The sequence below is a fragment of the Lissotriton helveticus genome, chromosome 4_1, assembly GCF_964261635.1.
Source record: "Lissotriton helveticus chromosome 4_1, aLisHel1.1, whole genome shotgun sequence".
In the NCBI taxonomy this organism is placed as follows: domain Eukaryota; kingdom Metazoa; phylum Chordata; class Amphibia; order Caudata; family Salamandridae; genus Lissotriton; species Lissotriton helveticus.
This window is the reverse complement of record NC_136063.1, coordinates 581,583,458-581,609,012: the sequence shown is the minus strand read 5'-3', so window position 1 is coordinate 581,609,012 and position 25,555 is coordinate 581,583,458. Positions and strand designations below refer to the sequence as shown.

Here is a 25,555-nt window from a genome sequence, read left to right as displayed (position 1 = left end):
AATTTATACAACTGAAAACTGTAAATGTTTCATGTCTTTAGTGCTATACATGACTTAACACATCCTAAAAGATGAGGCTTTCCAGTGGGTTTATTAGAGCAAAAAAGCACTTTCTAAAAGAAATGTAAATCTTCCTTGTCTCCTTAGATTGCGGAATGGATTTTTGATTTGCTAACTTTTTCTAATTAAAAGTGATGTATCACTCATATGGTGTCAAGAAAAGTGCGCTGCTATTTGGCTATCATTTTATTATTTGTTTACTGATCTGTTTTCTCCCTACCTTGGTTGTTGTTTCTGTTTTGAGTCTTTGTATTCTACTTTTAAAAGATGTCAATGAAAGAGCTTTTACAAAAGATTTTGGACCCGTTAATTATATACTAAATCAGAACGTTTTTCTCAGTCAGCATTAACAGCAGTTGCAATAATCAACAATGGGGGGACTGCATTTGATTTTTACTACACCAACATTTGAACAGGTTGTTGAGAGAAGATAGTAGTATGGTCTCAATTGCTCACAGAATGCCATCTGCATGCAATCACTCACATAGTCACTCACTCGCCCGTACAGCTACTCACACACCCACATATTCACCCATACAGCCACTTACACCCCACTCACTCACCCAAACAGCCTCTCAACAGAACCACTCAACCATACAACCACTTATGCACCCACTACCACACCCCACAAGGACTTACATACCCATTTACACATATATACAAGCACTCACACAACCACTCACTCACACATACAGCCACTCACACAGGCACGAACTCTCCAATACAGCCATTAACATGCAAACCCACTCACCTATACAAGCACTTATACACATATTGACGGTGCAATACAGCTACTCATACACATACTCACTTATCCATTGATTCACTCAAACAGCCATATACTCACCCATACACCCACTTACATATCCAGTCACTCACCTTTGGCACTCACTAACTGATACAGCCAATCACACAAACCCTCACCTACCCATACAGCTACTCACACAACCACTCACTCATCCATACAGCCACTCACACAGCCACACACTCACCCACACAGTTGCTGACACACCCACTTACTCAACCATACAGCCCCTCACCCATTCATATATCTGCCCACACAGCCACTCACCCACCCATACAGCAACTCACACACACTCACTCACCAATACAACCATTGACACAAATACTTACTCACCCATACAGCAACTCACACACCCACATATTCACCTATAAAGCCACTCACACACCCATACATCCAGTCAGATAACCACTTACACACAGATTCAGTCTCCCAGTCTTTCAAATTACATATGTTAGAAATAGTATCACTCATTAGTAGCATAAAAAGAATAGCATTAAAGTTATCCAGTTTCTTAGTATATATATATCTTTAAAACTCACCCACGCACTCATAACCAGCAGACTTGACTACGACAACGCCTTCTATGCCGGAATCAACAGAACTCTTCTACACAGACTCCAAACCATCCATAACGCCGCAGCAGACTCATCCTCAGAACTCCGCGGCGCAAGCACATGACCCAACACCTACGCAACCTCCACTGGCCCCCCGTCGAGAAGAGTCACTTTCAAACTCCTCACCCACGCCTACAAAGCCCTCAACAACATCGGACCCAAATACCTCAACGATAGAGTCTCCTTCCACTCACACAAGAGAAACCTCCGCTCCGCTGACCTCGCCTTGGCAGAGGTCCCCCGCATCCGCAGAAACAAAACCAGAGGAAGAGCCTTCTCCTACATCGTAGACAAGACCTGGAACGAACTCCCGGTGAATATCAGACACTCCCCGACCCTGCATATGTTCAGGAAGGATCTCAAGATCTGGCTCTCCGACTGATCCGGAGCCGTCTTCTCCCCCCCCCCCCCAAGCGCCTTGAGACCCTCACGGGTGAGTAACGCGCTATATAAACCCCTTATTGATTGATTGATTGAAACTCAGAAATGTTTACACTTTCACTTTCTGGATGATGTCATCAGTGATATATCATCAGTATTGTCTCTGACCATGTCATGATTGAAGTAATATGTGAGGTCATAAGCAGTGCATTGTGGGGGCATACATTATAGTTAGTCCAGCTAACTGTAACTGCTGAATTTCACTGGTTTTCTGCAAGTGAAATCTGAGCTCTCTCTCTCTCTCTCTCTCTCTCTCTCTCTCTCTCTCTCTCTCTCTCTCTCTCTCTCTCTCTCAAAAGTTGGGGGGTACAACCCTAAGGTAATAGGTCTAACTGCACTGGAAAGGGGTAGGCAAGCAACAGTAAAACATGGCGGGTGATACAAGTTATGTCATGCCTTATGTGATTTGCATACCATAACTGGTGAATAAGTAGTTATAGTTAGGCTACCAGTAATAGGAATTTCTCAGATTTTTGACCCTTAATAAACTTTGCACCTGTTTGACGAATCTCCACTAAACCTTCCAGACCCATTGTTCCGGTTCTATTGGTGGAGACTGGAAAGTTTTGCAGCGTTTGGTCAAGAAGGTGCAAAGAAAAAAGGGGATCCCAAAACAGGTTTTGATACCAAGGCATTTCACATAGACTTTTTGTAATAGACGTAGCAGCAAAACAGCTAAATGGATTGTAATAAAATTTCACAGCAATTTACATTAGACTACGTGGATGATCATTTTTTTCAATTGCAAGTGATTTTCTAAATTGGTTATGAAGTTATAAGGGCCACAGACTTAGTAACATCTGTGTCACATGGTACTACTAAAAGTAGCAAAAAAGCCCAAAAAATAAACTAGACTGCATATGTAAAGTTTCAGATTTACTGAAAGACCCATTTATGGTCCCATGTTACTGAAACCCAATAAACAAATGCATAACAAATAGAATACATCTTAATCTACATACCTTTTCTTAGCATGCACTCTGGATCACAAAATAAACTGTGTCCAACAAACCAAACAAAAAACACCTTCCTTATGCACTCCTGTGATACAAAATGGAAAAGTGACCTAGCAGTGAGCTATACAAACTCCTATATGGAGGACATGATAATTGGCCACTACGAAAAAGAAATACCTCAATTTCTATAACAACAATGATTAGCTTTCATTCACTTTGGGCTTCATATGTAGCACAATGTTACTGAAAGTAACAAGGAAGCTGTAAAATTCAATAAACTGCATATGTAAAGTTTCAGAATTACTACATGAACAACTAAAAGACACATTTGTGGTCACAATAAATACAGTGGATAAAAAGAAAGAAATCACAATATATCTGATTGCCACCTTGTAGTTCTAGTTAGAATTCCCAGAAATAGGAATTCCTCAGAGTTTTGCTCCTTAATAACTTTCCAGCCATTTGACGGATCACCACAAAACTTTCCAGACCAACAGCACTTTCTAAATATTTTGATGATGTAAATTTTAGGGCTGAATCGTTAAGGGGCTGCAAAGATAAAAAGGGGGTCCCAAAAGGTGTTTTCGACCAATGCATTTTCTATAACCTATTATAGTTGAAGTTGCGAAAATATAACTGAACGGATTTACATGAAACTTGGGAGGATTATACATTATGGTGCGCAGATGATCCTTTTGGGTACTGCAGGCAAGTAGGGTAAGTATTTTTCAGTTATAATACATTTAAACTTTGTGATATCTGTGACTGCAGTACTTTCATTGAATTTCTTACATTTTGTGAAACTAAAGCGGTACATGGCGTTGACAAGTCATTATCTGATTGGATAATGAGTGCTTTTTAAAAAGTTTAAAGGCAGCCATATTGTTTTAAGGCCACTTTGTCAGTGTTCTGGCTTAGGGCCTAAGATATAGGCAAGTATTAGGTTTTATATTTTTCCGTATCTATTATACCACTTTAGTAAACGTGTAATGGGTACAGAAAACATATTATAAGTTTCTATTTGTTTTAAAAAGATGTCACGGAGTACGGCGGTACTACCTAGGAAGTACTGCAGTACTGACATTTTTTTTATAAAAATAAAAAACACTGTCATACAAATATAGTGTAGTAAGTATATATTTACAATGTTTAACATATTTAATTCTGTGCATAAAAGTGTATGAAGCACCACGGAAAAAAAACATTTCCTGTAAAATACGGTACTTCCTAGGTACTAGCGCAGTACTCCGTAAACGTATTTAATGAATAAGTAAAAACATATAAATCAATTTTCCAACCTATTTCCACCTTTAAAAAAGTGTTATTACGTAGGGAACTACAGTAAAATCTACTGCTTACCTATATCTAAGGCCCAAACAAAGAAAACAGTCAAAGTGTAGTAAAAAAAAGGCTAATGTTTCATTTTCTAAAACCAGTCAATATCCAATTATATACTGGATTGTCATCGCCATATATCGCGGTATACCACAAAGTTGCCGCAGTATACCGTGGCCCATATTATAAATACGGCATTGTTGTATTATTGTATTGCGGTACCCTTGTGTCACGCATGGTGTTGCATGGACAACGCAATACTAACATCAGATTTACAAAGCAAAGCAAGGCCACCATGCGTGGCCTTTTGTTGATTGGTAAATCTGGTGAAATGCAAAATAGGGCATTTCGCTGTTTTGCGTTACTCTGCACACCATAATCTACATTGCTGCTAAATTTCACATACATTCGTATGTCGCTCCACTGTACACCACTACACTATACACCACTCCACTCTACGATATTCCAGTATATGCCACTCCACTCAACGCCAGGCCATTGTACCATACTCCACTGTATGCTGTTCTCCTCTAGGCATGTCCAATGTGTGAGGCTCCACTCGATGCCACTCCACTCAACGTTATTACACTGTACACACCTCCACTGTATGCCATCACACTCTACACTATTACACTGTGCGTACCTCTGCTCTACGTAACTCCACTGTACGCCACTCAACACTATTTCACTACACACTATTCCACTCAATGCCATTCACTGTATGCCACTCCACAACACTCCGCTCTACGCTATTCCACTACTTGCCACTCAACTGTACGCTACTCTACTGTACACCACTACATGCCTCTCCACTTTACACCACTTCAATCTATGCTATTCCATTGGACCCCACTCCGATGTAAGCCACTCTACTGTATGCTATTACACTCTACCTCATGCGACTGTAAGCCACTCAAGTCTACAAGACTCCACTGTATGCTATCCCACTATACACTAATACACTCTACGTGACTCCACTGTCCTATTACACTGTACACAACTCCACTCTATGCCAGCCCACTCTATGCTCTTACACTGTACGCCTCCTCATTGTATGCCACTCCACTATACGCTACTCCACAGTATGCTATTCCAGTCTACACCATTCCACTTTACGCCACTCTATGCTATTCCACTGTATGCCAATCCATTGTACAACACTCCACTGTATGCTACTTCCTTATTTGCCACTGCACTTTATGCTACTCTAATCTATGCCGCTCCACTATATGCTACTCAACTCTCTGTCACTCCACTCTACACCAGTCCATTCTATGCTGGAACGTTGGCTGCCACTCCACTTTAAGTCACTCCACTGTATGCTATTCCACTCTGCCCCACTCCACTGAAAGCCACTCCACTCAATGCTATTGCACCGTACGCAACTTCAGTCTTTGCTACTCTACTGTATTCTACCCGAACCCACTCCGCTGTATGTCATTTCATTCTACGCTACTCCGTTGTATGTCATTCCACTGTAAATCACTCCACTGTATGCTATTACAGTCTACCCCACTCCAATGTACACCACTCCACTGTACGCCCATCGACTGTATGCTACAACACTATACGCTAATACAATCTACGCCACTCAACTGTGCAACATTCCACTCTATGCCACTACACTGTATGCCATTTCAGTCTGCGCTACTCCACTGTACGCTACTACACTATATGCTATTCCACTTTACTGTACGCTATTCCAATACATGCCACTCCACTGTAAGCTACTCCATTCTATGCCACTTCGGTGTACTCTCCTTAACTCTATATAACTTCACTCAACAAAACTCTATTACACTCAGTGCAACTCTACTAGACTCTGCTCCACTGTATCCCCGTACACTCCACTTCCCAAATTTGTACCAAACTCTATGCCCGTACACTCCATTGTACAACACTCCACTCCACAACAGTTTCCAACTCTGAATGACTCGCCACTAAAATTTCTTTTTTTTTTTTAAATCTGTTTATTGTACATTACAATAGAGTAGAGTGGCATACAGTCTAGTTGAGTTTTGTAGAGCAGAGTGGGTACAGTATGGTGTTGTAGAGTGTGGTATAGTGGATTGGCATAAAGTGTTATAGAGTACATTGGCATAGAGTGGCGTAGAGTGGAGCGGTGTATAGTGGAGTAGTGGAGTACTGTGTCATTGAGTAGAGTGGGGTGCAGTGGCATACAAAGAGTTGCGTACAGTGCCATATAGGGGACTAGAGTATAGTAGAGCGGCATAGAGATGAGTAGAGTGTTGTACAGTGGCATACAGTATAGTACAGTTTTATACAGTAGAGTGTAGGTTTCTAGACAGGAGTAAAGTGCCGTAGAGAGTGCCATACAGTGTAGTGGAGTGTTGTAGAGTGGAGTCGCATAGAGTACAGTAGAATGTGAAACAATGGAGCTGCATCGAGTGGATTGTTGTACGGTAACGCAAAGTGTGGTAAAGTCTCGTACAGTGGAGTAGAGTCGATTGAAATAAGGTAGTGTGCAGTAAAGTATAATAGGATGTATTGGTGTGTTATAGAGTGGCATGGAGTGTAGTGACATAGCATAGTTAGTAAACTGCTATCAATTAGAGGGTGTCTCGTAAAGTAGAGTGGGTTGCTGTGTATTAGGGTATAGAAAAGTGTTGTGTAGTGGAATAAAGTGTTGCACAATGAAGTGTAAGGTCATAGTTGGGTAGTGGAGTAGAGGGCTGTTGAGAGCCAAAATGTATGGTGGACTTGTAGAGGGTCGTACAGTGGAGCGGTGTAGAGTAGAGTGGCGTACACTTTAGTGGTGTAGAGTGGATTACAGTAAAGTGGAGTAGCATACAGTATAATAGCGTGCAGTGGAATACCATACAGTGTAGTGTAGAATGGTGGAGTCACATAGATTGGAATAGCATAGAGTGGAGTGGTGGACAGTGAAGTAGGGTATAGTCGGTTGGTGTAGCATAGAGTCGAGGAAACTGTTATAAATTGGAGTGGCTTCCAGGCAAAGTAGAGCACATCTTATGCAAATTCGCCACAGTGTCAGGCTGGTTGTAAATGCATCCAAATCCTGTCTTTACCCGTTTGAGCGCAGACTTTCCTGACCCGCAGTATGTCCTGGGTGGCACACGCATCAAATGGGAAGCACACACATTCCGATATCTGAGGATCCGGGTGTATCATCGCACAACAGATCTGCTTGAGGGGAATCTATCCGGTTACAAGCAGCATTCTGGAGACTTTACCACACTCTGCGCTACTGTTGTAAACGTATCTAGGACCCTATTTAAATATTCCCGATTTATGCCCTTATGTGGTTATAACAAATCAAATCCTTATAAAGGCATAAGAATCATACCCATATTAAGTCATAGCCAATGCAGTCCAAATACGGCAAGGTTACTCCCATAGACTCCTAGAAAGCACAACGCGTTCTTAAACAAACCAAGCCTCCAGCAGCCCGGGAATTCCCCCTGCTTCTGTATTGATTTGTCCTAGAACTCCTGGAGTCCTGAAAGAACTGCGAGTTCTTAGTGACGTCTTATGTCCAACCTAACGTCAAACTCGGCACCTTCCAGGTATAAATAACACCGTATGGCTTAGAAACCGTACCATGCTTTTACAGTATTATTTTATAATGCTCCTTTTACTGTACACACTTTACTTTATGACAAGTATTGCAATTGTAGCAACTCACTTCTCTTGCATGAGAAAGAAGACTGTTCAATAAGTAACCTCTTTTATTGAAGACGCCCGTCTCTCTATTTCTCTGCGCTTCTGGTGAAACTAAGCATGCACGATTGACTGAGTAAAATAGTTATCTATTGTTTCCGCAACTCTGGAGATATACTCCTTGTTCTAGAGGAGCAAAGTTGTCATGTTTATGTGGTTGTCAGAAACTAATCCCTTCTTGTGTACTCGAGAAAGTTTCTAGTGACCTCTGAGCTAGCTGGCATTCACAATTAAGTCTAACATATTCAATAGAGACCTAGTCGACCTAAGTCCTACGTCTAAACTATCGTTTATGTTATTCCAAAGCGCAGAGCCTATCGGGAATATAGGAACTACACTACACAACCGTACAACAATCCACTTGATGCAGCTCCATTGTTTCACACACTACTGTACTCTATGCGACTCCACTCTACAACACTCTACTACACTGTATGGCACTCTCTACGGCACTTCTGTCTAGAAACCTACACTCTACTTTATGCCACTGTACAACACTCTACTCATCTATATGCCGCTCTACTATACTCTAGTCCCCTATATGGCACTGTACGCAACTCTTTGTATGCCACTGCACCCCACTCTACACCACTCTGACACAGTACTCCACTACTCCAATATACACCAATCCACTCTACGCCAATGTTCTCTATAACACGTTATGCCAATCCACTATACCACACTCTACAACACCATACTGTACCCACTCTGCTCTACAAAACTCAACTAGACTGTATGCCACTCTACTCTACTGTAATCTACAACACTTTCCTATACTGTATGAGACGCCACTCAATGCAGTAGTCCAATCTATGAGACTTTACTCCACTGTATGCTACCCCACTTTAGTCTACTGCACACCACACCACTATAGTCTATGACACACCACTTGACGCTGTGACACTTTACCTCAATCTTCGCTACCCCATTCCAGTGTACTCCACTCTACATCGCTCCACTATCTGACATTGTACTCCACTATATGCAATTTCACTCGGCAACACTGTACTACACTCTATGACACTCTACTCCATGTACATCCACTCTACGCCACTGTACTACCCTGTTGAACACTCAACAAAACCCCACTACACTCCTCTCTACGATACACATTTCAATCCACTATATGACAAAGCACTCCACTTTCCCCTAGGGTACTCTACGACACTCCACTCGACCATACTCCACTCTACAACACTCTACTTTACCCTACTCAACTCTAAAGCACTCTACTCCCCGCTAGGTTAGTCTCTGACACCCTACTCTACAGTACGACACGCAAGTCAACTGTACAACTTAGCGTTCCAGTCTACGTTATTGGACTCCACTTTATGAGATACCATACCACTACATTAAATAACATTTTACTACACTTTACAATACGCCACTCCACTCTACTCCGCTTCAATCTATGACAACAGACTTTACAACACTCTACTCCATTTTACTGTACAACACTCAACATAACAACTCTCTGCTCAACGATACTGAACTCTACGATTCGAAACACATTTAAAAAAACATTGAAATTCAATTTAGAAAAACAAAGGTTAAAGCTTAGTTATAGTTAGACAAACTTTTTTTTCCCTATACAAATCAAACTTAAACTACAAAAACTTTAAAAATTGTAAAGTTATAGCCTTTATTTACAATGTATCCACTACTCTTCAATTATTATAAGAAGCACACCTCATTACACAATCTGTTCAACTCCCTAACCAGACAACACTAACTATAACTCGCCACTCTACCTCACACTGTGTTCTCACAAATAATGGCACTCCACTGTACGACACTACACTGCACAAGACTCTCCGCCACTCTGCTGTATGACACAACACTCAACAACACTGAACTATACGACTCACTACTTCACTGAACTTCACTCTATGCCACTCCACTCTACAACACTCAACAGTCTATGCCACTCTACTCGATGACACTCCACTTCGCCACACTTCATTTCACGACACTCCAGTTGATAATACACCACTGTATAACAGCCAACTCTACAGTCCAACGTGCCACTACACTCTACAACATCCCACTACACTCTACGATACTCCACTCCTCTATATGACACACCACTCCACTGTCTAACAGTTTACTCCACTGTATGCTAGGTTACTCAACTCTATTCTACTCTACAATACTCCACTCTATGATACTTGACTCTACAACACTCTCCATCACTGTACTACACAACACTTCACTTTACGACACTCCAACAATGACTGACACTCCACACAACGATTTGAAACACATTTTTCTCAAAAATAAAAAAAAACATTAAAATACAATGAAAGAAGCAACGGTTTAGGCAAATTTAAAGTTAGAAATACCTTATTCATTCTTTCTATACAAACCCAACTTAAAATATACAAATATTAAAAATTGTAAAGTTATAATTATAACTTCAATCTATAATTTACACACAACCTTCAAATTAGTATTAGTCGTGCACTTCCAAACACAGTCTTGTCATCTCACTCACCACACTACATTAACTATAACTCATTCTTTTTCCATGCACTGGTTATACCCTTGCATACAACATTACTCATAACATGTGAAATCATAACATTCATGACAACACTTAGAACTTATTAAATTTCATCATTTGTCACAACACAGTGTATGGTAAAGTGGCAAGTTATAGTTAGTGATCCCTGGTTAGCGAGTTGAAAAAACAGTGTGTAAGGAGGTGTGCTACTTATAAAAATTTGAAGGTGCTGGATAGATTGTTTATGTTTATGTTTATATTTAGATGCTTATAAAGTGCTTGAATGCCGAAGGGCATTTGCGCTGAAATGTGAGGGTAGAAAGTGAGATAATAGGAAAACCTGTATGGCTGTGAAGAGCCAGGTTTTCAAGTTCTCTCTGAAAAGCTGGAGGTTTGGCTGGCGTCTCAGGGACAGAGGTAGTTTGTTCCAGAGCTTAGCCGCACAGTGTGTTATGGCTCTGCCCCCCCATCTAGCTCGTTTGAACTTCACCGTTTCTATAAGGCCTTGAGTGGCCGATCTGAGGACACGTGAGGGAGCGTATGGTGTAAAAAGTTTTTGAAGATCAGCCGCAATCCCCCGATTTATAGCTTTCTATACCAAAGTTTGGGCTTTGAATTCAATGCGCTGTTTAATGGGTAGCCAGTGGAGTGATCTAATTCCAGCGGATGTTGGTTGTCCTCTGTGCAACCCCAAGAGAAGTCTGGCTTCCGCGTTTTGCAAGGACTGCAATTTTTGTAATTGAAATTTATCAATTCCCAAAAATAGTGCGTTCGAATAATCCAACATTGATAGAAAAAGAGCTACCATCACCGTTTGTTGGAGCTCCTGAGGTATAAAAGGGAAGATTTTTCTCAGGGTTTTCAAAAGGAAGAAACCTGAGGGAATGAGGCTGTTCACCTGCGCACCAAAGTTAAGTTTGTTGTCAAAAATATTCCCCAGATTTCTAACCTTTTCGACTGGGCGAGGCCATTCTCCGGCCTCTAACTGCTACCAGGTCTGATTCCAGAGGGGTTGGCCTGGCCCAAACTATCACCTCTGTCTTCTCTGTATTAATTTTCAAATAGCTCTGACCCATCCAAGCCATGATATCAGTAAGGCAGGTATGAAACCTAGCTGCTGTGGTCTCTGGCTGGTTGGTGATGGAAATGATGAGCTGAGAGTCATCAGCATACGTGACCAGGCCGAATCCATGTTTCTTGACCAACTTGGCCAGAGGAGTAACATACAAGTTAAACAGGATTGGCGATAGTGCAGACCCCTGTGGTACTCCACAGGGGAGGTGAAAACTCTCTGACTGCATACCATCCCAAAACAGCTTCTGCTCTCTTGCTTCCAGAAAAGAGGACAGTAGGGACAGGGCAGTCCCTCCGACCCCAATATCCCTCAGCCGCTGCACTAAAACAGTGTGGTTTAGGGTGTCAAAAGCGGCTTATAGGTCAAGGAGTACGAGGACCGCCCTACTATACCTATCAGTAGAATGTTTACAGTTTTTGTAGTTTGTTTGGTTTGTATAGGGAAACAACGTTTTCCTAAATATAACTGAGCATTAAACTTTGTTTCATCAAGAGAGATATAAGATTATGGACAATTTAAACTGTAGCACATTTATAGTACAAAAGTGGAAATCTAGTACTGATAAGAAGACGAACCTTTGAAAAGCTGATCTATGGGACGGGACTGTTGTTTGGATGTTTGGTAAAAAGCTTGGACTGGCTAATAGTCACACATGACATTAGCCCGCTTGACAACTACTCTGGCTCTAGGAACTGCAAAGGGTAACTATTTGTCAAAATGAATCTCTCGAGCCCTTTTGTTGGTTATCTACCTATATTTAGGGGGTGCAGTTCTTCTCACTGCATACAGTAACTCTGAAACACGTGGCGAATCACTTCTTTGTTTATTTAGGATAGGTTTCCCAGATGAGGTTAGGGCACCAGGGAGACCCTCTGTTCTTTTGAGTTGTAGTTTATTCTTGATGTACGGTATATCGAATAAACCAAAAGGGCAAAACCATCCGAGATTAATGGTTTGGAATAAAACGCACGAACATGTAATTAATTCCCAGTGACAAAGCGTAATCTGTTAATCATTCATTGGGTATTGAATGTACAGTACTAAGGGTAACTATACTTCCTATGGCAGATTTTGTAAGTAGTAATTGGCAAGGACACTGGACCATTTCTACTTTTTGAGTAAAATCGAAAATCTGAATAATATTGAATAGGCCTAATAGTACATCTTTCAACGATTCTAAGGAGTTCAGCATAGAATATTATGTTTTAGCTCATAACGCTGAAATACTATCTAAATGCTGCATTGGAAATGTAGTGGAAATTCTGACACAACGACAAAGTTTACTGTCCACGTTTTATTTCCTAATGATTGAAGTCGACGGACTGTTAAATGTGAAGAATCTATCGGTACATGATAATAATTGCCCTACTGTACGTGCTATTCAAAACACGAGTGAGCCAATTGTTATTTTTTGTCAAAATGTTTTTATCAACAATTGTAGAATGGTTTTCATGACGATATGAAACAAAGAACAGGGAGAAAGAAAAAGGCCGATTTATAAACAAAGTATTGCCAGGTAAGTACTCCATGGTCTGAACTAATGCGATAGTAATCTTTTATGTTATACCTTTGGTGACCCTGTAAAAGTGTTTTTGAATTGGAGAAGACAATCACTGTTTACACTGCAATGTTTTCATAGCTGTGTTCCAATAGGGCATTTGGAATTCAAAGGAGACTAATATAGTTTACAACTGTTTGTGGTGGAAGGTGCTATATTTTAAAGCGACTCTTCAAACTTCAGACACAACATTTTTTAACAGCCATAGATAGGCGTTCTGTGGTAAATGAAGTGAAGACCACTGATGCAGCAATAAGGGTTTATTGCAGAGAAGCAGAAAGGAGCAACCTCAACACAAGCTGGCCAGGCACAAACTGTCACCAGCTAGAACCCTAGAAGGAGACAGAGCCATATACATTCTGGAATGGATGACACAGGTAAGAACTGTGGTGGAGTAAAAGAAATAAAAGAAGGATAAATATACAACACATCTCCTCTCGTAGAACAAAACAAAAGAAAAGAAAAGAAACTTAACTCAAAAGAATGTGCATGTCATTGAAAGGAAACTTAGCACAAAACTACAGGAGAATTCCTAAAGTAAAGGCAAAAATGGAGGCATCATAGAACAGTAAGCATTCAAATACAAATATAAAACACAAGTAATAATAAGCAATGAAACCATCACAACCAATAGGTATTGAAAGGAACACACGTCACCCCTCTAAAGAACTAATCACAACAGAAATCATTCAAATAAGTAGGTGGCCTGTGGCTCCTTTGAGGTCTGATGGCAGGCAAAGAGGAACTTGAAGAAGCAATGGGGTTGGGATTAGAATCAGTCACGGAGTTGGGAACGAGATCAGCAGTGGGATTGGGAAGAGACACAACAGGATCAGGAGCATCCCCTCCACCATCACCCCTAGTCAAAACATTAACAGGAGCAGGAACCACAGGGCCCGGATCCGGAGAAGGAACAAGCATGAACCCTGAGGAGGAAAGATCCTGAACAGGAAAAGGAAAAGGAACAGAACTGGAAGTAACTACAGGGTTAACGCCACCTTTCTGATAGAGGGCAACCCTCCTTAAGTTCCATTTCTCCCCATTGGAGAGAACAACATAGTGGGGATAGACCATCTTAACGAGAAAAGGGCCACGGAACTTGGACAACCCACCAGAAACACGACCAGACTTCACCTTGACAAGATCACCTTTCGCAATTTTGCCAGCAACAACCTTGGTGGAGGGTCTATCACCATCACAAGACTTGCGAGAGGAGACCCTTTGAAGCCGACTTGTAGAACTACACCTAGAAGCAACCTTACCGGAAGGAAGAACAGAGTCCTTACCAGAAGGCTTGGGGACCACACTGGAAAAGTCACCTGAAAGTGACTGACAGACCAAATTTTTGAGCCAAGAGGGAATGAGTTTGGTGCTGGGAACCCTGCCCCTCATCATCTCAAAAGGGGATCTGGAGTGGGAACCATGAAGAGTGGTACAATACGCATAAACCATTTCACTAACAAGGGAAGGGACAGATGAACCAGCCGAGAGAGCCATTTGAACGGTGCCTTTCACCAATCTATTAAGGCGTTCACAGAGACCATTACCCTGAGGGTTGTAGAGGGAGGTCCTATGGTGGGAAATTCCGCAACCAGACAAAAAGGCTTGCATCTCATGCGAAACCAACTGTGTGCCATTGTCGGTTATAAGTACATTAGGGAAACCTTCTCTAAAAAACAGAGACTTAAGGTGATTGATGGTAGTAGCCGTAGTGATGTCCTTGAGAAACTCCACAGACAACCACTTAGAATGGCAGTCGACAGTGACAACAGCAAACCTCTGGGAAAGAGGTAATTCAGCAATGGGACCTATAAAATCTAAGCAGATGGTGTGCCACGGAATTTCGGGGAACTGCAGCGCACCCATTTCAGAACCCACTGAAACTTTAAGTCTCTTCTCACCCATCTTGCAGGTGGAACAATCCTCTACCCATGAGGAGACCATAGAGTCCATACCGGGCCACCAGAAGTTGAGCTTGAGACGCTGTTGTGTCAGGGTTTGGCCAAGGTGACCCTCATGTGCTAGAGAGATGAGCTTCGGCCTCAAGTCAGCTGGAGGCACAAATTTGTCACCACGCAATATGACATTGTCACTGCACACTGACAAGTCATCAATTACTTTGAGAAAAGGACGGACAGAGACATGGAGACAGCTCTCTCTCCGTGAACCTAATTTAATAAGCTGGATGACTTCCTGTAGCACTGTATCTCTAGACATGGCATCGACCCACTCAGAGCGAGAGAAAGAGCTCTCAGAAAGAAGAAGTACATCATCGATCCAAGCAACATTCGCATCACATTCCTCCAGACTGAAGCCAACATTAGAACCAGAAGGAACAGCCAACCTAGATAGACAGTCGGCCTGGAAGTTCCTCCACCCAGAAATGTGAGAAATATCAAAGTGGTATTCCTGGAGTTTAGAGGCTAACCTTGCCAACCTTGGAGAACCAAATGCCCCACCCCCAGGGGAAAGAATGCGGATGAGGGGTTTATGGTCAGTCTTAAGGTTGAAGCGTGTGCCCCATAGATATGGACGGAAATGATGAGCACCCCACGCAGCCGCCAACGCCTCTTTCTCGATAACAGAATAGTTCTGTTCACATTTTGAAAGGGTACGTGAGGCAAAGGCAACAGGTCTGTCACCCTCCTTGTGGGACTGAAGTAAAACTGCACCGAGGCCACAGGCACTGGCATCCACCAACAAAGTGGAGGACTTGGCAGTATCGAAGGGTGCCAGAACCTTAGCACTGCAGATAGCCTCCTTAATGTCATTAAAGCAAGCTTCCATTTCGGGATCCCATGAAAATTTGCAACCCTTCTTCAATAAGGTTCTCAGGGGCAAGGTCTTCTCTGAGAACTTCTCCACAAATTTGGAGTAGTATTCGATCAAACCCATGAATGACCGCAACTGGTCCTTGTCAGACGGGCAAGGAGCTAAGCGTATCGCATCAAGAAGGTTCTTCTTGGGTCTGACACCATTGGCTGAGATCTCATGCCCCAAGTATTCAATGTTCTCCACAAGGAAAGAACACTTCTCCCTACGTAGTGTAAGGCCAGTGTCCCAAATTCTGTGTAGAACATTTCTGAGAACAAGGTTGTGTTCAGACACGGACTCTCCAAAGACCAAGATGTCGTCTTGGAAGAATACTACATTTTTGAGTCCCTTAAAGATTTCGCTGACCAATCTTTGAAAGACACTCGCCGCCGAAATTAACCCAAAGGGAAGACGAGTAAATTGGAAGATGCCCTCTGGGGTGATGAAGGCGGTAAGATGCTTCGAAGACTCATGGAGCTTAACCTGATGGTATGCGCTCTTCAGGTCGAGTTTTGAGAAATATCTCGCCCCCTGAAGAGTGGAAACCATCTCCGTGATGTTGGGTAAAGGGAAGGTGTCCGCAACGACACACTTGTTTAGGGACCTGAGGTCCACACAGAATCTCAATTTTCCGTCTGATTTTTTGGAAATTACGACGGGCGAAATCCATGCTGAAGCTTCTGTAGGCTCAATTACCCCAGACTGAAGCATCTCTTCAATCAAGAGTTTCACCTCACTCCGGATTGAAATGGGAATTCTCCTTACCCGATGTTGCACAGGCAGACTACCCTTCTTTAACTTAATGAGATGGGCATACCCCCGAAGTTCACCCAACTCCTCCCTGAATACAGACCGAAATTCAGACAAAATGAATTCAATAGAGTCATCGTCAACAACCATAATCTGATTCTTTGCCCTAGGATTAATGACGATGTAGAGGTCATATTGATGTACCCAACCTAGAATAGGCGGGCCATCAATGGAAACATAAACTTTCCCAAAAATGGACCTCTTTTCAAAAACAATCTCAGATTCAAAGAAACCCAGGATTTCAATCTTCTGGCCATTGAAACCCTTAGGTGAGATATCACTACGCTGTAATTTCACCCCTTCCCAAAAGGCATCGAATGTAGACTTGGGTATAATGGTATGTCGAGAACCCGTGTCAACCATCAACAACACCTCGTGGGAGTCAATCTTGAAGATGGCTTTGGGTCTGGTTTGTCTTGGATCATCACAAATGACATCAACATCATCAATGACCAAGAGTCTGTCAGGTTCAACTCCGGAATCATCAGCGTAGTAGTCATCAACAATATTCACTCTCTGTCTAGCTTTGCCCTTGCACATCTTGGAAAAATGTCCAACTTTCCCACACTTCAAACACTCTTTGTTTGATGCAAAACAAAACCTGGCGTCGGAAGAGTGGCTGCTGCTGCCACACCTGTTGCAGACTTTGCTCACTGAGGTTTTCTTGACAGAGTTGACAGAGGGTCTGGGTCTGTTTTTTACTACTGCAACACTGTCTCCAGAACAATGTTCACAACCCACAATGCTACCTTTGTCGGTGACCACAGAAACTTCTTGGTGAGGAGTAGACTTGTGCGAATCAAGGACATTCATGCACTTACTAGACTCCTCAATTACTTTGGCCAGATCAATGGCGTCTTTCAAGTTAGGATTTTTGGCTGCCCATAGCCGCTCTTGAATTTTCTTACTTGAGCACTGGACGACCAATTGGTCTCTTATGAGCTCGTCATTCATAGAACCAAACTTACACTTTATAGAAAGTTCTCTGAGTCTGGCCACAAAGTCATCTATGGTTTCTGACTCTTTTTGGCGTTGTGTGTAAAACTTATAGCGGTTCATGATCAGATTCTCCTCCTTTGCAAACCTGATCTCCAGACGATCAACTGCCTCCTTAAATTCATCAAAATCATGTCCACCAGCACCAAGTGTGATAGGAAGGAATCTAAAAACTCTCTGCCCTTCCTTGCCCAAGGTGCTCAAAAGGATAGCCTTTTTCCTTTTGGGTGAAAACTCCTGTCCATCAAGCGCTTCCAAATAATTGTCAAACATGATGTACCAATCCTCCCAAGGTATCTCAGGTACACCAGGTTCAGGTAGAAACTGAGGAGGCAAAGTTACTATAAATTGTTGTGCCATGTTGACTTGATTATGCAGAAAAGGAAAGACAAAATAGTAAAATAACCTTGCTTTTCCACAACAGAACACAGTATGGAATTAAAGTAACATACCTCTTGCTATACAAAAGTCTTAAACGATACCAGAAGTGTGGACCAGGAGTTTGGTTTGAAAGAGAAACAATCCGCTTTAAAAATGACGAAAAACGGCTGAATATGATGGAAAGGCAGGAGTTTGACTTAAAACGGTAAAGATTCCGCTTTAAAATAGCCCAAATCGGCTGAATTGTGATGAAAATGAGGCTTGAATGGTAAATAGAGGATAAGATGGCCGCCGCTGAAAACGAGGCTAAAGGTGCTTTGAAAGTGAGGCTTGAAACGCACAGAGGGACGTCTCCTTGGTTACGCGAGTCAACAACGCTGCACGCGCGTTCACTGACTCACGTGCTGACTCCACTGGTGCGTCTCTACGTCTCCCTCGGTGCCTCGCTGGTAATCAGGTACTGACGCGCTGATTCCGCTGGTAACCAGGTAACAGCTCCTCGTCACTGCGTCTCCCTTGGCGTCTTGCACTCACGCGCCGACTCCGCTTGTAACCAGGCAACAGCACTCGAGGTCCTCGGCTGACGCGTAGACTCCCCCGGCGTCCCCTTGACAACAATGACAACTGTCGTGATTACCTCACCAGTCCGTCATGCGTCGGGCTCGACCTGCTGGGTTTGGATGACGTCAGCGCTGGTGCGCTCGAGCTGCAGTCTTCAAAGAAGATAAATTGAGTAAATTACCACAACAGGTGTCTTCTTTTAAAACGGAAGGAGACCAAGAGGATGTCGACGAGACCAGCACGCTGTAGGTTCGTTTCTCGTTGAGGAAATTACGCTAAAATCTGTTCTCCATCACAAATCTTGGAATTGGACATCAAGATGAGGTCTTTGGTGGTACTGGCCAGCAAGTAACGTCGCCAGAAATTGTGGTAAATGAAGTGAAGACCACTGATGCAGCAATAAGGGTTTATTGCAGAGAAGCAGAAAGGAGCAACCTCAACACAAGCTGGCCAGGCACAAACTGTCACCAGCTAGAACCCTAGAAGGAGACAGAGCCATATACATTCTGGAATGGATGACACAGGTAAGAACTGTGGTGGAGTAAAAGAAATAAAAGAAGGATAAATATACAACACGTTCTTTCTAGGCTACTTTCAAGAAAGTGGGACTTTTAATAAAGTGTTGCTTCCACGCGCGACACACTATGTATTGTACATAAAACGAACCATACACTGATCACCACGAGAAACGTTTTAAAATACTGCAGTTTTGGTTAAGACAAAAATCGCATTTTCTTTGCGAGAACCTACCGCTTGTTAAAGAACATTTGTAGCAGTGAGTGTAGTTATTTTTATTTAAAGAGTACGTTTTCTTTAGCTGTCTCTTGTAAGCATGTTAGTGTGTCGTGAGAATGAATATATCTAGTGTAACTACCAATGCCTGGAAGTGACTCTGGGTAAAGACTACAGTTTAAAAAAGCTAAAGCCTGTTCTGGATCCTGTTTAGGGTTAGTGCAAGAGCTGCTCAAACAGCACCCGTCTTGCAGCACTGAGGCTGCCAGTGATGGCCCCCTACCTGCCGCTCTCCTGCTGCAGCACTCCCTGGAGTCAAGTCATTGAATGTTGGGGGTACCGGGCATGCTCTCGGGCTGCAGTGTGTGCAGGCTCTCCCATGGGACTTGGATAGCTGGCTTTGCCGGAACAGTGAAGGCAGTTCTCGAAAAGAAGCTTGCATGTCCCGCTGAAGGGTTGCTATGGCAACAGAACGCTACAAAACAGAGCCAAACCGGAAGAGGTGAAGAGAAGCAGGGCTCGCGCACACTCCTGGGCCCGGAGCAGCGAGTCGCTGCGACTACGGGGGGTGCTGTGCTGCTCTATCCGGTACCCCTTAAGAAACACGACGCCAATGTGTCTCTTTACCCTCAGCGCGAACTAATTTACCGTTTATGCTGTGTTTGTATTACATAAAATAGAGTGCTGCTCTGCGGTGAGGGAAGTAGATGTGTCGGATTACAGTGCATGCGGACTAAACCGGTGCACTACATTAGCAACCAGATTCGTTTAAATGGGTTAATATGTCACTTGGGTGAGAGGATGTGGTCTGTCGGCATAAACGCCTGACGCTAATGCTGAAAACCAGGGTTCGAGCCTCAAGGTCGCGTCCACATCCTGTATTTCTAGGCAAATCACTTAATCTCCCCGTGCCTGAATGTGTAATGTAAATACGGTGCTCATGTAAAGCGCTTCAATACCTTGTGGTCGAGTTCGCGCTATATAAAATATGCACACAAAAAAAACTTACATTAGGGTAAGGCGACTCTCCACCCACAAAGTTCAGATAGACTAGACAGCTAACTTTCCTTACGACAGAACTTCGAAGCAGCCCTGGGCGCCATATTTTTGGAATTAATTTAAAAAATCTGCTACAAAAAAATTGGCAACAAGAACATACGTGACAGTAAATCTATTCTAAATTACTTAATTGGTTACTAAGAGGCTACATTTAAATATATCTTACAGGGTTAAAACACCTGCTACAGAGATCATTGTGTGCCCAGAAATTGTGTGCAGATTATAATAGAGTTAAGTCGGCCCTGCCAAGTACCATGCATCAGGGGTAAGACTAACACATTTTAGTGCTTGTGTGCTCATCACCGCACTAAAAGTTATGCATGTTAGAGTGCACACATGGTCCCGAAATGTGTGCACTGAGGAGCTGCATCCATTTAAGCTGTCAGCGCACATCAGGTTTCTCTCTACTGCTGGGTATCAGTGAATAAACAAATTGACCTTGTCTCTCTGGGTCACTGGAGCCGACGTTGCAATGCATCATGAAAGCAACATTGTCTGGTGTGGCTCCTGATGCTTTAATGTTTAGCAAACACAAGGAGATGATGGACGAGTGCTGACACTTTTCAGACACTCACCCCCCAGTGACAGATCTGGGTTGAATCCATCATCGTTCTTTAGCTCACTTCGCCACCTCAGTTCAGACCCAGCAAATGTAAATCAGTCTTGACCCTGTGGCTCATGGCAACAGTCCAGCCTGAACTGCCAAGCTAGGTCTTCCCTGAACCAAAACATGCATTCTGGGACCGGTTTCAGGGTAACACCCCTCATCAGCCAGGCTAGCTTGAATCCAGTGGCAAAGTGAGCAAGGGACCTATGTCTGGGCATACCCAGCCAACTTAGGGCGAACAAAGCAAACACATGGAGATGATGGACGGAGCTCTGAAACTTTTCAGACACTCACCCCCAGTCTCAGATCTGGGTTGAATCCATCATCGCTCTTTAGCTCACTTCGCTACCTCAGTTCAGACCCAGCTAAATGCAAATCAGTCTTGACCCTGTGCCTCATTGCAACAGTCCAGCCCGAACTGCCAAGCTAGGTCTTCCCTGAACCGGAAATAAGCATCTGGGAGCGGTTTCGGGGTAACAACCCTCATTAGCCAGGCTAGGTTGAATCCAGTGGCAGAGTGAGCAAGAGACCCACGTCTGGGTATACCCTGCCAACTTAGGGCGAACAAAGCTATCACAAGGAGATGATGGACGGAGCGCTGAAACATTTCAGACACTCACCCCCAGTCTCAGTTCTGGATTGAATCCATCATTGTTCTTTAGCTCACTTCTCCATCTCCATTCAGACCCAGCTATTTGCAAATCAGTCTTGATCCTGTGCCTCATGGCAACAGTCCAGCCCAAACTGCCAAGCCAGGACTCACCTGAACCAGAAATAAGCACTCTGGGGCCAGTTTCGGGGTAACACCCCTCATCAGCCAGGCTAGCTTGAATCCAGTGGCAAAGTGAGCAAGTGACCCACGTCTGGGCATAGCCTACGAACTTAGGGTGAACAAAGCAAATACAAGGAGATGACGGACAGAGCCATGAAACTTTTCAGACACTCACCCTTAGTCACAGATCTGGGCTGAACCCATCATCGTTCTTTAGCTCACTTCGCCACCCCAGTTCAGCCCCAGCTATATGCAAATCAGTCTTGACCATGTGCCTCATGGGAACAGTCCAGCCCAACTGCAAGAGCCAGGTCTTCCCTGGACTGGAAACAAGCATCCTTGGACCGGTTTTGGGGTAATATCTCTCATCAGCCAGGCTAGATTGAATCCAGTGGCAGAATGAGCAAGGGACCCATGTCTGGGCATACCCTGCCAACTTAGAGCGAACAAAGCAAACACAAGGAAATGATGGACGGAGTGCTGAAACTTTTCAGACACCCACCCCCAGTCACAGATCTCGGTTGAATCCATCATCTTTCTTGTAGTGTTTTTCTTTGTCTCATGTGCCTCTCGTGCCTGAGAGGACTGGAGAGGTCAAAGCAGAATTGTTTATTAATGTATGTTCAACTGTAGCTCTAACTGCAACCTTTACTTTTAAATCCTTAACGGCACTGGAGAGTAGTTGTCTTATTGAAAAACTCCTGGTGGCACGTATTCCTATTTGTCCGGTTGAGTATTAATAAATCTATACTTTATTCATCAAGAAGTTTAAGTGTATTCACTGCACTTACATTTTGGCGACTTGGAGCTCAACCGGAGCGGACTCACGCAGTGTTCTACAGTTTTCGGCTGATTTTCCCGAACTGGAGACGATTTAGTCGGTGTCTGGGGACTTTTCTGTCTTATCTTCGTGTTCATTGGCTCTCACATCGGATTTGTTCCTCCCTCCTACCCGCCTCCTAGGATTTCTTTCCTGTTTCGTAAAAGTTCCTCATTGGTTACACCGCCAATGTTACTCCAGCCACACCCCTTGCTTACGCGGAACACGCCCTGTTTCTTCCGACGGCGTTTCATTTCTGCAGCAAGATTTTGCATTTAATATTCATGCTGGTTGCTTTCTTCAGCAAGGAGACTATGGTAAGAGGTGAAAACCTTTAGACTTCTGTGTCCTACGGTCTATTGTGGAAGTTACGCTTTCTGCCAACAGCGTAATTGAGGTGAATGCCTTTGATTGCTTTCTTCAGCAAGGTGACTACGATAAGACGTGAAAAATTGGACCTCTGTGTCCATCCATTTGTGGAGGTTTACGCTTTCTGCTAACAGCGTATTTGAGGTGAATGCCTTTGACATGTGAGAGTCTGACTGAATGACTTGTTAATTTTTGTTCATCGTGCCAACCTTTCAATTTTGGATTGCATTTTCTTAAATCCATATTTGGAGAAAAGTTTCTCGAGTACTTCCTTTATTGATCCTCTAATTTTTATACAACTCCTACGACGAAATTCTTTGTTCATTCTGCGAGTCCTGTACACTGACTTGCACAGTTCGTCTGTAAATTTACTGATTGTCTCTATTTTCTGGTCCAATAAAAAAAAAAACATTGAATCCTTTGTGTACACACATAGCGAATCCCATTTTACACGGATTCGCGCAGCTTGCCTGTATTTATTCTGTCATTGTTTGTTGTTATATTTCAATCTCTTATCATATTCAAAGCATATTTACATTACTTTCGAGAGTCATTTTTTATTTTTTTGTCATGGCCACTGCTGTTACAAATATTACTGTTAATCCACCAAAATATTTTTTATGTGTTTCTGGAGACCCTCCAGTTCCATGGTTACAATGGAAATAATATTTTATTAACTATTTATTCACCATTGACCATGCCAATAAGTTATCTGCAGACAGAAAAAAGGGTTATTGATGCACAGTTTAGGTCCAGAAGGTCTCAGAGTCTACAATAAACTTAATAAAGATACAGCGGCAGGGGATGAGAATGTTTTTCATCAAGCAATTAGATAATCATTTATCTCCAAAGGTTTGCATTGGTGTTACACATTTCAAATTCTTTCAGAGGAAACAACTTAAGAATGAATCCTTTGATGAGTTTGTAACAGCTCTTCAAAAATTGGCTACTGATTGTAGATTTGGTGCCATTGAAGAGGAGTTAATCAGGGACCAAGTTGTAATGCAAGCATATGACTCATCCATACAAGACAGGTTATGGGTCAATGGGGATAATGCACTTAAAGATGTTCTAGCTATTGCTAGGAAAGCTGAGTTATCGGGTAGATGTGCTAGAGAACTTAAAAAAGAAAATGCTGATGGTATTAAAGATGAAACATGTGCTAGAATTACTTCAAATCGTAGCAAAGCTAAGTCTTCTAAGTATTCGGTAAGGAAAAAAGTTACTTATAACAATAAGAACATTAAATGTTATCGCTGTGACAGTAAAAACCATCTTGCCGATGACAAGAGTTGCCCAGCAATTAGACAAAGGTGTACTATTTGTAAAAAAAAATTGGCCATTTCAGTAAAGTGTGCCATGCTAGGAATGTGAAGGGTGAGAAAGTTAAATATATTGAAGAAGTTCATGTCTCATCTAATAATGATGACAGTGAAGATGATATTAGCCAATTGTCTAACTCCATGGATAAAGTTGTCCTCAACATCATACAAGAAAATGATTCTAGTAAACTTATGTCCTACATTTCTTTAGGTGGTGTCAATATTCACATTGTAGCAGACTCTGGTTCCCCTTTTACCATTGTTAATCAGTCTATATGGTCAGATAAATTAGTTATGAAGTTGGGATCAGATTTGTTGCAACCTGATATTGCACCTTTAAGGTTCAGTGGTGAACCTATTGCTCTACTAGGTTACAGAAATCTTACTTTTAGATTTAAGAATAGAAGCGCCTTATGTAAATTGTACGTTTCAAAAAACGGTCCATCTGTCCTTGGATGGAAAGACCAGAGAAAATGTAATTTGATTTTGGATCCTAATGGTATTGAGCAAGTTCTTGTACTAGATGAAGGTGAATGTTTAAAACCACTTGAATGCTAATGACAAGGGTAACTCGTCATGGAGTTTCCATTGATTTCAATGGAAATTACATGAAGAAGAACAAATACCCTTAGCATCCAAGTGGTTAAGTAAAATGTTTACTGAAAATTTTCCAGCACTTTTCTCTGGAAATCTAGGCAAGATAGAAGGTTTTGAACATCTTATCCGCCTCAAACCTGATGCTTTTCCAAAAGTTCACACATTGCGTAATATACCTTTCTCTGTCAGAGATGTGGTTGAAAAAGAGTTCACTAGCTTAGTACAGAAAGGTATTATTGAAACTCTCGAAGCGTCCCAATGGGTTTCTCCATTGGTCGCAGCCAGAAAAGCCAATGGGAAACTCAGATTATGCATCGACTTGAGCCATCTAAATGAAAATATTTTGATTGATCAATTTCCATTGCAAAAAATTAATGAAATGATTACTATGACTAAGGGGATGGAAGTTTTTTCTACGATTGATTTGTCTGAGGCATACCATCAGATCCCACTTGTTGATTCTTGTAAACATCTTACGGCTTGTATTTCACACATTAGTTGTTTTCAATACACTAGGATGCCTATCAGCTTGGCTTCTGCAGCTGCAGTATTCCAACGTTTAATGCACAAGACTTTTGGTCATCTTAAATATGTGCTCATTTTTCAAGATGACATTCTGATTATGGGCAAGAATAGCCAATATCACAAAGAAAAACTGCTTCATGT

General features: G+C 42.4%; 1 protein-coding gene across 1 annotated transcript in view; it reads right to left on the bottom strand.

The window, feature by feature from the left end:
- Window positions 1-19,744, bottom strand: part of PPP1R42 (protein phosphatase 1 regulatory subunit 42) — a 541,010-nt gene extending 521,266 nt beyond the window's left edge. Inside the window, exon 1 of the mRNA XM_078687204.1 lies at window positions 19,627-19,744. The gene's annotated coding sequence lies outside the window, so the exon portion shown is untranslated. The remainder of the gene's footprint in view (window positions 1-19,626) is intronic.
- Window positions 19,745-25,555: the final 5,811 nt, after the last annotated feature.